General features: G+C 33.1%; 1 protein-coding gene across 5 annotated transcripts in view; it reads left to right on the top strand.

Moving 5' to 3' along the window:
* The window catches only part of PCDH9 (protocadherin 9), a 911,081-nt gene that overhangs the window by 129,747 nt on the left and 765,243 nt on the right, over nucleotides 1–16,091 (top strand). The window lies entirely within an intron of this gene.

Below are 16,091 nucleotides of genomic sequence, written 5' to 3'. Positions count from 1 at the left end.
GTAGTCCAAGCTACTCGAGAGGCTGAGGCAGGAGAATGGCGTGAACCCAGGAGGCAGAGCCTGCAGTGAGCCGAAATTGCGCCACTGCACTCCAGCCTGGGCGACAGAGCGAGAGTCCGTCTCAAAAAAAAAAAAAAAAATTGTATAACAAGATATTATTTATAAGTTCAGTCATCTAAGGAGAGCATTTGTAAAGGGTTGCATCAGGCAAGTTTGAAATCAGTTTATAGCCACACGTTGAAACCTATGTTGTAATTGGGAAGGAAAATGACTCCAAAGGCTTGGGTGGGCAGGGGAATGTCATTACAGCCCCTATCATTGATATAGCTAACCTGACAATGCTCCACATGTCTAAGAGCCCTTTAAAAATCCCTGTGAATTTATTATTTTGCCATATACTTCTGAAATATTTGAGTTTCCAACAGTTCAATGCATAGACCTGCTAGTTAGAAGTAACAGAGATACCCATGTTTCTTATTATCCTCACAGTTAAATCTAGCCTAAAAGCAACACGATATGCTTAAAACTCCAGGACCCAGATTGTAGATGTGGTGCTGTCAGTTGGTTCTTCATATGAATCTCATGAACTCCATGCCTATTCTTTTCAAGAGATCACTGAGAAAGGAATACAAAGCTTAAAATATTGCTGCATCTTATGGCAGTTGACAGCAAGGCTTTACTTTGAATATTAATATAAGAGCTACTTATTATTTAAGGATATCTGATCATCTTGAAATTCCTGATGTTACTTTCTGAAGGTCCCTGAACTCTCACAATTGGCCTCTTTGCAACTAAATTCAAAGTCGTTCACTTAGCCATGTACACAACTGCCAAAATAACTCTGAATTCCATGCTCAAAGATTTTTGATGGTTCCCCACTGCTTACTCAATGATGTAGAAATTCCCTAGTCAAGCATTCAAGTCCCCATGCAATCCACCACTCTCCTGTGTATTCTGTGAGTACAAGCTAAGTTACTGTTTCTTGTCTGTCATCCATCACTTCTGTTTAATGTAAGTTACAACAATTTCCCTTACTGTATAAGTAGTGTAGGTTTATAGTAGGTTAGTAAAATATGGAAAAGAAAAAAAAAAGAAAAAAGTATTTGCTTTTCTGCCATTTGAAGAACATCGTATTAATTGCTAACATTGTTAGCAGGTTTGAAATTATATTGGATTTAGAGGTTTATAATCTTCCAATTCTGCATATTTAAGTTGTCACTATTTTAAGATATTAGGCTATATATATATATATTTTATGGGCATCTCTGATTATTACATGTGAACAAATATTTGAAAGTGGAATTACTGACTTACAAAGCAGGAAGATTTTAAAGCCTTTCAATTTATATCAACACATTCACCTGTAGACCATCACGTTGATTAACTTCCAAACAGAAATAAAGAGGTGTCCATTTCCCCAATTATTTTCACATATGTTAGTGTTTGATATTTTAACTTTAAGAATATTTTATTCATGATTTGTGTTATTTTCCTTATAGTATTTTTAGATTTTTACTGAGTTGTAACTATCTCAATATATATAGCACCTAGTCATATATTGTGATATTTTCTGAAGTTTTGTACCTACATTTTGTTACCTTTTTAAAAACATTAAAAACATGTGTGTAGTAGAGCTATTTTATTTCCTTTATTGTTGTTTCTTTTGCCATAATACTTAGAAAAATATTTTAGGTAATTATTTACCTATTTTTTCTGTATATTTTAATGTGTTATTGACTTACTGTATAGAAAGTGTATTTTTATGTGTGAGGAGAGGTAGAAGTATAACCATGTTGTCTCTCAAGCAGATTTTTCATTAGTAAATTGGTGATTTTTGTTGTCACTTTAATCACATGAACTAAATTCAGGTATATACTAGCCTCTCTGTTATTTTCATTTTATCAGTAGTATCTGTAACATATTCTTTCAGAAGTACAGTAGATTTATAAGATGTTTTATATCCAGCAGTTCAGGTCTAATCATTCTCTTTCTTTTACAGAATGTTTCAATCATTCCTGATTATTTAAACTTTTAGATTAGATTATCTCTGTCATGTATCCTCTTCACACTCAGAGGGAAAATAAACAACTGAATAAGTGTTTTACTTTGAGAAGTATGTAGAATAAATAAAGATGGTAACTGAGCATTTAATATGTTTTTTTTCTATTTGAAAGTGTTTTTATTCATCATTTAGAGCTCTTTTTGACTTTTGTTATTTTGTATTAAAAACAGATATTAGAGTTCTGTGTCAGCAACATTAATATGTCTGAATGTCAGTGTTTTACATTTGAGTATCTTTCTGTATTTAGAATACTCTCAGATTGTAGGTGTAGTTTGCTTGTTTTCCAGAAGAGTCCGTGGAGGCTGAGAAAGTTCTAGAGATTGCAAGACCATAAACACAGGAATGAAGGGGCCCTTGTTCTGCTTGAGTACAAGCCTATGATTATTTTTGTCCAGAAACTGTTAAGAATCAAGGGATCTGAGGTCTAATTCTAGCAGTTTCACTATTGTACTGTGCAAAGTTCCTTCTGTCCTTCACCTTTGATCCATTTTAACTGAAGCTCTAAAGGACTTGCAATTTTCTGATATTTTAATGTAGGAGAACATTTTAATATAGGACTTTTGAAAAGGGATCTTTTTGCCAGCTTATGATAGAGGAGGCTTATTAAAACTCCTATAAATACTAGGACTACAATAAAAGGAAGCATTTTAACAAGGACTCGGTAGTGGGACTGGTATACTGGGGAGATTTAGAAATTTTCAATTACTCAACAGCATTGGTATTCCACAGAGGCATAACGCCATTCCATTCCATTCCATTCCATTCCATTCCATTCCATTCAATTCCATAACAGCCTTAGTATTCCATTTAACACTATTAGTTATCCATTGTTTGTTTTAATTTCTTTCTTACTCTTTTTTGCCTCTTCTCAATGTCACTTGATGTTTATCACAGAAGAGAATTTGTTTCTTAATTGAAGATATTAAAACAAACCTAGAGTTAAAAATCAGTAGATTATTCACTCTGAGGTTAAAATACTCATTGAGTAATAGTTACAGAAATATTATTTGGAGTGTGTAACATCAACATACAAGTTGAACAAAAACTCTTTCCATATTTTAGAGTTACACTACTTTACACTGGCTTACACTTTGAATTCTGTTGATACACATATATATATGTATGTATACAAAGATACACACACACATGTAACAAACCCACATGCATTTAGAAGGTTCTAAATGGGTGAGGGAAATTTATATCCTACTTCACTGGCAACCAAGCAACCTACTTTGGAGTTTTTAAAATTCCTATTAATCACCCTATTACATTGGATCTCAGGAGAAAAGCTGAAATGTAAAATACTAATGAGTTTGCTATTCACACATGAAATACACTCCCTTAACTTTTTTTTTCCAGCTGCACAGAAGTTCATTCAGTGAATGATGTTTCAGTGGCAGTACATATCACAAATACAGTTTTAAAATAATATGTACTTATAATCAGATTGCATCTAAAGTCTTTTCTCTCTGAAAGCATCAATAGCCATGGGAGAATCAATGTTTACTATATTGTTTTACCTGAGAAATCCCCATTGCTGATGGCAGTGGCAGAGAGTAAGCGTGAGGAGCTGCATGGCTCTGAGGAGCTCAAAAGATTCTTTCTATCAATGAGTCTGCCTTCTGCTGAAGCCAGTGCTTCTCCAGACTAGTGGTCATGGTTAGGCAGGTGCGGACCCCTTTCAGAGGGTAAATCAGGCATTCCATTTGTGAGTCACTTTGCATTCTAGAGGAACATACTCATTTTTTTTTTGAGTGATTGCGTATCTTTCCCAGCAGTTTTTATTCTCTGCACTACTTCTTTAGAGGCCCCTTTCCATAGATATTTCGTCAGCAGCCTGAAATACAGATGTTCAACCTCCACTAAACTGGTTGAAAAGGAATGAATAGCTTAGAGCAATTTGCAAGCAACCAAGGAATGAAATTCTCAAAGTGTTTCCTGATATTAGAAGATGATAAGCCAAAGAGGGAGAAAAGACTGCAAACATATCTGAGGAAGAGTAGAGCAATGCAAGATCTTTTTGGAATAATTTTTGGTAAAGCTGAGGTATGATAGAAATTGCAGTGATTACTTTTTTGTGCTTATTTCTTCAGTTTCTTAGTATTAATTCTTTCATTAACTTAATAGCATTCCTTAAGTATATACATGCAATTTATGACAGAAACATTTCTGCATTTTAGTAGGCTTTACATTTTAAAAGTTAGTATGATTCAAGATATAAATAATTTCTATGTGTCAGTAGGCTGCACTTTACACATATGTTTAAGGGTTTGGTATTTCGTGTTCTCCAAGTGGTTTTTCTTTTTAAGAAAAATAAAACTAAATAATCCCTATAAGACCATTGCACAGTCCCCAGTACATACGGAGCACTCAGTAAATTACCTCTTTATTATTTTGATTGTCATTATGTTTACTATTATTTCTTAACCAATAATATAATGAGGATTTTAAAAAGCAATAGGAGTATAATCTAATTAATTAATATGTTATGGGTCAGCTGGCCTAAAATGCATTAATAGCTGAAGTAATGTCAAGTTCCTTAGCGAGTGGGAAGGAGTGTTTAATGAAGATGTCAACCACTTCAGAGGCAAGAACAAAAACCCATAGACTTAGTGACATGTCTACTGTAATATTTTCTTTTATTTTCTTTTAAATATAGTTCAGTGATTTAACATCACGAGGAAGAGTGTGTTTGAACTTCGAGAGATGCATAATAGATGTTATACGGTGCCATGGAGCATGGGGACCCATTATTATATTTCATTGTCTCTTTTATTACCTAAGGGTAAGTGCAGGCAATAGAACAAGGTGTCAAACTTACATTTAACCTTTGCTAGAGAAAGAAGCTAGATGAAGGGTTGAAAGGTATTTCGAAGTTATTATCCTGAGAGACTCCTCACTCGCTGTTTCTTTGCAGCAACCGAGCATGAATGTTATCTGGGCTGGAGTGTCAGCCTCTCATATCAAGTTCTGCTCGGTCCTGTTGTGTTCTCCATGGGGCCCTTCACCTGAGAGCCTCTGGTTTATCTAATGCATTGTAGATCAGTTAGCTTTCCCCACTGTGCGGTCTAGTCAGATGAATTGTGCTTAAAAACACAATATTCTCCATTTCTGAATATTTAGGAAAAGTTATTTCTTTACATGATTTCATTTAGGATATGCTAGATGAGATGCCAGATTTATTGACTGTAGTACACTCCCTTAAGTTAGATATATAGGGCCCGATAATAAAAAGTTAATATTGGAAGTCATTGACATTTACCTCATTAATTTGCATATTTACAAATTGAATGGCAGATTGAAAAATCCATTGATTTTGACTTGAATTCTTGGTATTATGCGAGCCACGTTAATTATTTGACAAATAGCATATGTAAAAGGATGTGGAGAATGGTTATTTAGATCTGTCAAACCAGACCTAGTTACAAGTTCTCTAATAATTTTTTCTATGATAAAAGAGAACAACTGGAACATCAAGATAATATTCAAAAAGTCTGACTAACAGCAATACAGTATTCACAGCGTTTCTACATTCATGTAAATTGACTGTACTCTTTGGTGACTTTGGTGCTGTTTAGTTGACTAGAATGATTGCAGTGACAGAATCATGACAATATGAATCCACAGATTTTAATGCAAAATTCTGATTCAGAGGGTTCAACATGAGGTCATTCTTTACAAAAGATTACCTGAGATGACATTTCTTTATTACAAATACTTTGTAATTTATTATCTATATCACTCCTAGAAAACAGAACAATCCACCACCATCTGCATTTTAATCAGGAATCAATTATTTTGTTGTTTCACTGCTGTGTTTTTTGCTATTTTACTATATCGTTTTTACTGGTTTATTTTCTTTTCTTCATTATTTCTTTTCTGCATTATTATTTCTTTTCTGTATTATTCTTCATTAGTTATTGTCTTTTACGCATTATTTTGCGTTATTCTTTATTTGTATTTCCAAGCAATGATATTTTTAACCACACTTTCCTATTACTAAACATTAATTAATCTACTTCATCAAGGAAGAACAGATTGTGGGAATAAAAACTTTCTCCATTTCATTCTTACTCTGGTTTTGAAAAATTTTTGGTTACATAAATATAGTCAGACACAGGATTTAGCTAAAGAACTTAAAGATAATTGTGGCAATAAACTACATTATTGTACTCAGAAGATAGGAAATTGACACAATTTCAGAGACTTTGAAAAAAGAGCATCTTCATAAATAATTTATTGATTTTTTATTATGCTTAGTGTTAAAAGGCACTTCCCTAAAGCATATATTAATTTTTAAGAATTATATTGTTTAATTCTAGATGTATAACAACAGCTGGGCAGTCCTTCCAAGATCTCTTAGTTCCATTACTTAACAGATGCCAATGCTTATAGAATGTCATGATTCAGAGATTTCATAAGTATTTTGACATTTTGCAAGTTAATATTTATTTATTGCATACTATTTTGTCACACTATTTGATTTTTCTTAGAGTCATTTGTTCCTCCTGTGTCTTTTTGTTGTTGTTCCTGCTGCTTGTTTGTTTCTTTCGAATCTTGGTAATGAAACTATTTTTAGTGTCCCAGTGATATACTTCAGGGTCAGAAATTGTTTGTGTAAGTGTATTTGTGTCCATGTGATTGCATGTATATGTGCGTTCAACCAAATTTGTAAGAATGGTCTTTGAAGAACTGCTTTAGTTCTGCAATATTAATATTATAACTTTTTATTTGTGAGTGTGGATAGCTCTTATCAACTTCATGAGGATGTTGTTTGGCATTAGCTGATTAAAAAACACTTAGCATATTTATATAGCACTCTGAAGTCTTTATCTTGTAATATGCCCCACAGCAGTAGGCATCTTGGCTCTTCATTGGTTTTTCTTGTTTTCATCAGTTCGAGGTATGTATTTTTTAATATCAAAAACTTATAAATGCTTTTTCCCACCATAAATTTTCTTTAGTGTGGACGCCAGAATGTTAAAATTAAAATTAAATTTTCTTTTTGTTTTTACTGATATGAGTGATTACAGGTCAAATGATTGTGAGAGCAGAAAATTTACTGAGTTGTATTTGTAAAGACATTTTGTGCAACTACTATCATAAAAAGCTTAGTTACTGTTATAGACATAATTTGTCCCTTGTTTCTAATGGTAAACAGCTTAACAATTAAAGTATTTTTTTGCCTAGTGAAAAGAATGCCATATTGCTATACTTTGTCTTTTATTTGATTATTTTTTTCAAATTGGTTACTCCCAACAAATATGTCATTTATGTTATTTACTTTGTAATGCAGATAAAATTCTTAAATTGCCCATAACTTTCACAACACTAAATGAGAAAAGAAATTAACAGGATAGCTTTTAGTTAAACTTACATTTATATTTTAAAATTATTTCAATTTTGAAGTTTTTGCTTTTTTTTTGAAACATGGTCTCACTCTATTGCCCAGGCTGGAGTGCAGTGGCACAATCACGGCTCACTATAATCTCAACCTCCCTGGGCTCAGGTGATCCTCCCACTTCATCCTCCCAAGTAGCTGGGACTATCAGCATGTGCCATCATGCCCAGCTAATTTTTTTTTTTTTTGTATTTTCTGTAGAGATAGGGTTTCACCATTGTGCATGCTGGTCTCAAACTCTTGGGCTCAAGTGATCCACCCACCTCGGCCTCCCAAAGCGCTGGGATTACAGGTGTGAGCCACTGTGCCCGGCCTTAAAATTCTTAAAATATTTTAAAAACTGTGCCAGTCAATCATTTGAAAATGAAAACAAAGCACGGGAAAATGATGTTTTCAGTTTTACATAGTCTTTTTTTTTAATAAACTTTATTTTTTAGAGCAAGTTTAAAGGAAAATTGAAAGTACAAAGAATTCCCATATATCTCGCCCTCACATATGCAGTTTCCCCCCATCACCATCCTCCACCAGAGTTTTACAGACTTCTACATTTACTATGAAAAGAGAAAGAAACCAGTGAAATAATACAGTAACACAAAATCTGCAGCCCTGCCATCTCTTTTACAGTACACAGTAGTTATCCTTAGTCAGCGGTGTAAGTGACAAAGTCTGATAAGAGCAGTTGAAGAGATGTGAACAACATCTAAAACTTGTCCTTTCACCAACCTGATGTAGTTAATCAGGATCCTCTTCCTTGAGATGCTGAAGATTTTTGTTGTGTTGCTGAGAACCTTATCAATCTATGGGGAGATTATCTAGAGGAAGTTAAAGTCAGTATTTTCCTCTCTTTCTACTCTTGAGAATATATCCTAGAGACATGGGATTGAAATAAAAATAATATTTTTAGTAAATTCTGAATTCAAGTCTTCTGAGTCTAGGAAATAGAATGCATTTCAGATGACTTAGTAGTATTTTATGGTTTGTGGCTTTGGTGTGTTGCTGTATGAAAATTCAGTTAAAATAGTGACAGCAATACCATAAACTGATAAGGAAAATGCACTCTGTGAAACACTACCCCCTACACATACACACAATTTATCTTGTATTAATTCTTTACTCATGGCTGGGCTAACCTATATAGATATTAAGTAAGTATATATATAGATATATAACCTATATAGATATTAAGTAAGTATTTTCCCCAAATATGGTAAGTTCCCTATTTGGGGATCTTAAGAAAAATCTATTTTCTATAAGATATTAACTCCATCTTGGCAAAAAGAAAATGTTGACTCTTATGCATGTGCTTGTCTTTATTACTATAATGTGTATAATTATACAAGTTACCATTCTGTTCATTTCTAGTCTTGAGTAACTACAGCTTCAGCCTTGTCATGGGGAGATCAGATTGGCCTTTTAGCAAAGGCACTTAGTTTCTATTTAATTGTGTTTCTTTTGAGAAAATCAAAATCCTAACTGTAGTTATTTTGACCTTGTGTTGTTACATAACAAAGCCAACAGTACATGATAAATAAGGTAGTGTCTGAGACCTTGCTTTATATTTATGTAGTTGGGAAAACAAACTAGTCATTTCTTTGGTGACAGACTCAGAAGGTGACAAGTATTATGGTAGGCATTTTATCGACATTATCTCATTTAATCCTTGCAACAGGAATTCCATTAGAGGAAAATGAAGAGCAGAAAGCTAGTAATACATCCAAAGTCACACTGATATAACTGCAGATGTAGAATTTAGTAAGTTGTAATTTCTCGATTATTAATTAAATATTTTCATACCTGTCAAACACGTGTCCTCTCTTCCATATTAAAGGAGAAGATGCCATCATGGGCAGTTTTATCTGACATTGTTTGACTATTTTTTAATTTTACCCACATAAACATATGAACTGGCCCTGATAATCTTAAATATATTACTTTTTAAAAATAATAACAAGTATTTTTGTTTGCTAATTTTTTAGGTATTCTATGACTTTAAATGTAATAACCTAGAGTTCAGATCCAAACTATAATAGTTAACATACAATCTAGATAAATTCAATCGTGATATATAGAGTTGTTAGGAAACTCTGAAATACTCCTTGGACACAGCTGTATCCCATGCTGGCTGAGTAATTGGAATGCAAGTAACAGTCGGTTGAATCACACACAATCCAAAGACTAATGCCTACTTCTGTGCTATTCATGCTTCAGTGAAGGTAGTAAAAATGAACAAAACGATTTGAAAGAATATTTGTCTTTTTGAAAAAAAAAAAACTCTCATGCTTTTAAATCAAAATATATACGTCATAAGGAGAGCCAAATGTTTCACAGTTTTCCTGTCAGGTGAGGGAGACAACTTGATTTTCAACTATAGGTTGCTTTTCAGCTCTTAAAATATTATTGTTTCTTGATTTCTATTGGAGAGTTTGGCCAGATTCTGGGGCTAGGAAGAAAAATTGATAAGTCCACCGTAAGGAACAAACCCCTTTTCGTTCTAAAGGCAGTGACAATAACATGGTTAGATTTCCCAAGAATGGAATTCAGAAAATTCACAAGATTTGGGAATTGGACGGAAGGTTCATGATTCAAAGAACTGGCTTGACATTATACTTCTTTTTAAAAAAGCCTATTTTATTAAATGTGTTTATGAAGACCAAAAAAAAAAAAAGAAGAAAAATAATCTGGGAATGTCAGAAGTCCTTCTTGGTAGGTGGTCCAACAGTGCTAGGCACGGATTCATGATATTCTTATGCCACTTCTGTCACCTTGGGCATGTTACTTAACCTTATTACCAACATTTGAGAAGTAAAGATGCAAATACGTGTTTCTAAGGGTAGGAGTCAGTGTTAAATACTATAAAATATTGACAGCAGAGAATATATCCCATGAAATTCAGCTACATTATTTCCTCCCCTTTTTAACCCATGACTATTAGCTTTCTTTGCGGAGCTACCTACATAGTGTTAAGCTACATCTGGCCTGGAGGGTAAAAATGATAACACCAGCAAGAAAGGTTTTGCTGGAAATTCTTTTAAGTTACAGGAATGTGAAATTGAAATATGAGAAATGGATAGTAGCATGATTAGAGTAATTTTCCACCAAGTATTCTCACTAATTCATGATTTGAATTCATGCCCATAGTTGCTGCAGACACAGCTTAAGAATGTTCTATTTTGCCCCTGAATATCCAGAAGCTCTGACTCCTTGTTTGGGAGTATTTATATAATACATCTCCAATTTCCTATGACTTAATATGCTAGCCATAGATTAGAGGGGTATAAAGACTTTTTTTATTAAATCAGCATATGTATTCTTCAGAGACAATAGAAGTACATGGAAAAGAAGAGTAGAAAATTCTTGTTCTACTTTCTATTTTATACCAAACCTATTCACTTTATATCTGGTACCTTTTCTACCATCTCATCTTCTTAATTCCCTAAAACTAGAAAGTAAATTTGCCAAGAAAAATTGATAAATAATATTGGAACTAGTTGGTAATATTGACTTGGATTAGATCATAGACCCCAGGTTGCACCACCATTCCTGTAACACTACATTCTCAAGGTCTCTCCCAAATGGTCTAAATGGCTGACAGCCCCAGTCATGGGCCCCACTGTCTGTAACTAGTAGCCACTTTGCAGGCAGGTGTTGACTATAGTAGCCAGAATCCCTTCAAATCTGCTGTATTTAAATAGGTATATTGGTCTCCTAATGAGAAACATGTGTATAATATACTAATTTTCAAGGAAATAATTAGACTATTTTTATCTAAAATCTGTTACTCCAAGGTGTTTTTGCTTGGTTTAGAGCTCTGAGAGTATAGTTAACAATCTTAATTTTGCTCGTTTATTTATTTACTTATAATTATTATTATTTGAGATGGAGTCTCACTCTTGTCACCCAGGCTAGAGTGCAGTGGCGCAATCTGAGCTCACTGCAACCTCTGCCTCCCGGGTTCAAGAGATTCTCCTGCCTCAGCCTCCCAGGTAGCTGGGATACAGGAGCCCACTATCATGCCCAGCTAATTTTTGTATTTTTAGTAGAGATGGGGTTTCATCATGTTGGCCAGGCTGGTCTCGAACTCCTGACCTCGAGTGATTTGCCCACCTTGGCTTCCCAAAGTGCTGGGATTACAGACATGAGCCATGGCACCTGATCTATTTTGCTCTTTTAAAGACGAACTAATCAAATTTTATTTTTTATTAACTAATATAATTAAACTTCCTTTATAGCTATGTCCTTTAAGTTTCAGACGGCAACAAGTGATATTTCTCTTTTGGAGGTCAAAATATTCTTAGCTCACATCCTATCAGGGTGATAACTGATATTGCATAGCTACTTAGTTTAGAAGTTACTATAGTTTTTTTTTTTTCCCCTTCTTTACATTGTGGCCTAGTGGTCTACACCACTAAAAGCTGCAATTCCAGTTCATAAGTGAATCTGATGGCTGGTTGGGCCTCGGAAATGCTTAAGCCAACATAAGAAACTGATTTATATCTCGCATCTTATTATTTTTCTGTAAGAAACCTAACGATGTTGTAAAACTCAACATTAGAGTTGGAAAGTAAAATCTCTGGCTCCTAGGATATTTCTCATTGTGCGTTTTATGGGAAATAAAATGAAATAACATAGGGGAGAAATCATGCGGTTTAGTACCATTGAGATGACAACTTTAGCAAACAAGGTATGCTACTATCAAGGGAGGCTGGAGCAGCATTAGGCATTGAAACTGTCTCCTCAGTCCGGGGGAATAAAGTACAGGGGAAGAGTTATGAGGGTGGCAGTAGTTCAAATCTCAATGGGCCCTTGAAAATGAGATTTTTGCTTTGCTCTCTTAGGTTTTTGCCTGAATTCTAATAGCTATGCATATATCCAGTTACGTGGTTATTGAGTACTTTTCTTTGCAATCCAACATAGTTTTCACAAGGAAATTAATAAAAAAAAAAACCATGTTATTGAAGTTTTGGCTTTGCTACATATTGAGTGCTATTAATTTATAGAATCAAAAACAAAATACTGAAAATAATTTTTTAAAAATCTGCCAGGGATAGGAGATTGAAATTGCTTTACATGCATATATTGTATGTATCATAAGCCAGAAATACAATAGGTCCTCGATATAGATATAAAGAAATTTAAAATTCCATTTTAAAAATCTAAGAACAACCCAAGTAAATGGACAAAATCAATTATTTCACCTTAAAGGTAAGATCAAAATGAAAATAAGTTAATTTAAAACTCAAATATTAGCATAGAATATCAAGTCAAATCATTACAGAAACTAGATTAGAGTATATCCAAGGTCTTAAATATTGTTTCTGTATTTTAGGAATAAGTATAACACATTCCCTTTAGAAGATTATCTTAAAACCTACACACCTGATAATTATAAAACAATTTGAAAAAGCATGAACCTTAGTAAATAATAAATAATCCTTAAAACAAAGACATTTTATTCATTGGGGATAAAAGTACATGATTATTTCTTAGGAGTCACTTGTGGATTGACACTATAAATAATATCAGGAAATTATAAGTGTCTATGACATGACTGAGGAACTATTAACAGTAAATTACTCTCATGACTGGAACCACACCAGAATTTTAATCTGCTAATTTTTACATACATTTTATAAGTCTAATGATTACATTGGTATTAATATTTTCATTATGCAAATGAAATCACTAATAAGGGGTAAAGCAGGATCAGCTTTGTGAGACTTCAAAGCCAATGATCTCACAGCAATGATACATATGTCCTTGAAGGAAATGCTGAGCAAATTCAAAGGCTGTGGCTGCCATCTCAGATTGTTGGGCATATAAGCTAAAATCTACATGTAACCGTAAGAGAACAACATTGGCAGCAAGTCCTTCAAATGACGGCAATCAACATATTCAATGAAACATGATAATATTTGTAGTTGGAGGTTTAGAAACCTTAGCTTTTGTAATTTATGACAAAATAGATTTAAATTTGAAAAATCTTCACTGTATTAGCTTCACCTCTTGCATTTTTCATGAAGTGTTTTGTGTAGATAAAACATAGATTTTATTTTGAATTTCACTTTTATGTACATTTATAATATTTTAAAGTCATTTAAATAAAGAACATATGTGATTTTAAATTCCATTGCACCAAAGGGATGTAGAACTCATTTAAATTAATACTTGAGTTCAAACATGTTATAAATTTACAAAGTCATTGGAGAAGAAACAAAGTGAAACATTTTAGGAAGCACTGAAGGGAGAAAAGAAGTTGAAACTGAGTCATTTCATAACCACTGCCAGATCTAACATGAAGTTTGGAAGAAAAGTACAGTGAAGTTCTAAAAATAATAACACACTTTGAGATCTACAGTCTCTCTAATGTTAAACAAAAATAATTTCAGTTAAGGCTCTGGAATAAGATGTAAAATGGATGAATACTGGTTCTACTAGTTCCTCATTGTGAGAACCTAGATGAAGTAATTTAAACGGTAACCTACGACACCGTTTCTTCATCTACAAAATAGCATCTATATCTATATTAGATTATTTACATAAGTTTAAAAATGTGAGCATCTAGAATGTTGTTGATTCAAGCCTTTTCATGATTTAATATACCCTCAGAATCTCATATCTTCTTTTTTTTCATATTTTCTGATATGCTTAATGATTTTTTTCATTTTTATTCTTTAACATTTCAGAACTTCGTTGTAATTTTACATAACCTTTTGCTTGTAGCTGGTAATTGTTAGTTCAGTCACTACTATTTTTTTTCCTTTTGATGTTTAACAATATTCTTTATTCACTCCAATTTCTAAGTTATAACAGTGTTTGCCATACAGTAAGCTAAAAGTAAGCCCTAAATGAAGAAAAAAACACCATCTTTATTTTTAGATACAATACAGGATTATGCCTCCTAATAGATTTTTAACCCAAAAATGTTTATGGCCTGAAAACATGTATTCAGTAATAAAATTTTACACTAGTATCCAAAAGCCATGCTATTCAAAGTGTTGCCTAAGGACCAGCAACATTAGTATCACTTGGAAGCTTTTTAGAAATGCCGAGTATGAAGTCCTACCCTGGATATAATGAATGAGAATATGCATTTTCACAAGTTCCCTCACAGATGATTCATATACATATTAATATTTGAGAAAGACTGCACTAAAACATTTTTGTTCAACTGTAGTCTTCATTAGTAATCATTTAGTCCATTCATTCAACAGATATTTATTAAATACTTATTTTGTTTTCCTGAAATTCTTCCGTTCTAATAGTTTGAGATTATGATCAATGCAAAGGGGCTAAGGTTGATTTTGAATGGCAAGTTTCACAGACATGAGCTCTTTAGTGTGGGCTTGTGGAAAACTTGCAAAACCGATTAAGAAAAATAAAAATGGCCAATCTTGTGCATTTGGGGTACTATTAATGCTACATAGCAAGTGTGAATCATTGTAGTTACATGTACAGGAAATGCTATCTCCAGAAACAAGAAGGGTAAAGAAATGACACCACATATAGAATCTCTATTTTTCATCTAAGGATCTCTCTATCAACATCCGAAAAGGAACAAAAAATAAATGTTGAAATGCAGGTGAACGTAAGTGAAAATTTTCGTGTTCTAGAGGATTGACTATTGACCAAAGAGGTCTTTTAAAACACTGTTTCCCTTGTGTATTTAAAATAATTTTATGTATAACATATAGCTAAATACTTATGTTTCTGGAGCTCATTTTTTGTCCAAGTATGATGAATTTTTATTTAAAAAATTGCAAAATATTCACAAAACTCTATATTGCTTGACGGCGGAGTCCAAATATGTTTATCCTTCTTATATTCATGGCCTAATGCAATATATGGGTATGGTATATGTAAAAAGAAAAGTATATGTCCAATAAGAATGTATTGGATGAAACTTGTCTGTAGCCTTTGGATCCATTCGCTGGAGTCTTACGCTTCTTCAGGTGAATCACTGCTATGCTATCTCATCAATGAGAGAAGGACCAAAGACATTATATTTCTTGGGTTTTATTAATAAGCAGATAACTTATTAAAAAGCCAAGTAAAATACAATCTTATATAAATGGACAATTCTATTTCTGCACTTGTATATAATAAAAGTGAAAATGTGATATTTGAATCTCTAATTAAACATCCCCTACACACTATTTCTTTTTATTGTTAATGATATTCTGCCTCTCAGTGTGGAATTGGATTTAGAAAGTGATGCAGACATTATTAATGACCTTTACCTTTCCTAATTTTGATATGTGTAGTCAGAAATAACCTTAAAACTTCACTGGGTGAAAAAATTTTGAATGAAGGCAATGCCTATACAAGGGAAATATGCAAAAAGATAGAGTATGCTTGTTTATATGCTTTCAAATTCTGTCATCTTTCTAGTTGTGTTTTCTAATCTTATAGCTACTGCTCTTACTCTTCTTTCATGCCACAAATTAGATATAGTTCTATTAATTCAAGTGTCAGAGTCTTGAACTGCAATCATTGTCTTCCTTGTAGTGTTCTTTGAAATAAAATAGAATTGCATAGTTAAACTGCTCAGTAGTATTTTAAGACATGTGTTTGATAAAGCAAAAGATGTTACAGAACTTAGGGCACCTAGTTCTTAACTCAGATACTCTG

This window comes from Nomascus leucogenys, chromosome 5 (assembly GCF_006542625.1).
Source record: "Nomascus leucogenys isolate Asia chromosome 5, Asia_NLE_v1, whole genome shotgun sequence".
Lineage (NCBI taxonomy): Eukaryota > Metazoa > Chordata > Mammalia > Primates > Hylobatidae > Nomascus > Nomascus leucogenys.
The sequence above is the reverse complement of the archived record's forward strand: the minus strand, read 5'-3'. Positions and strand labels throughout refer to the sequence as shown.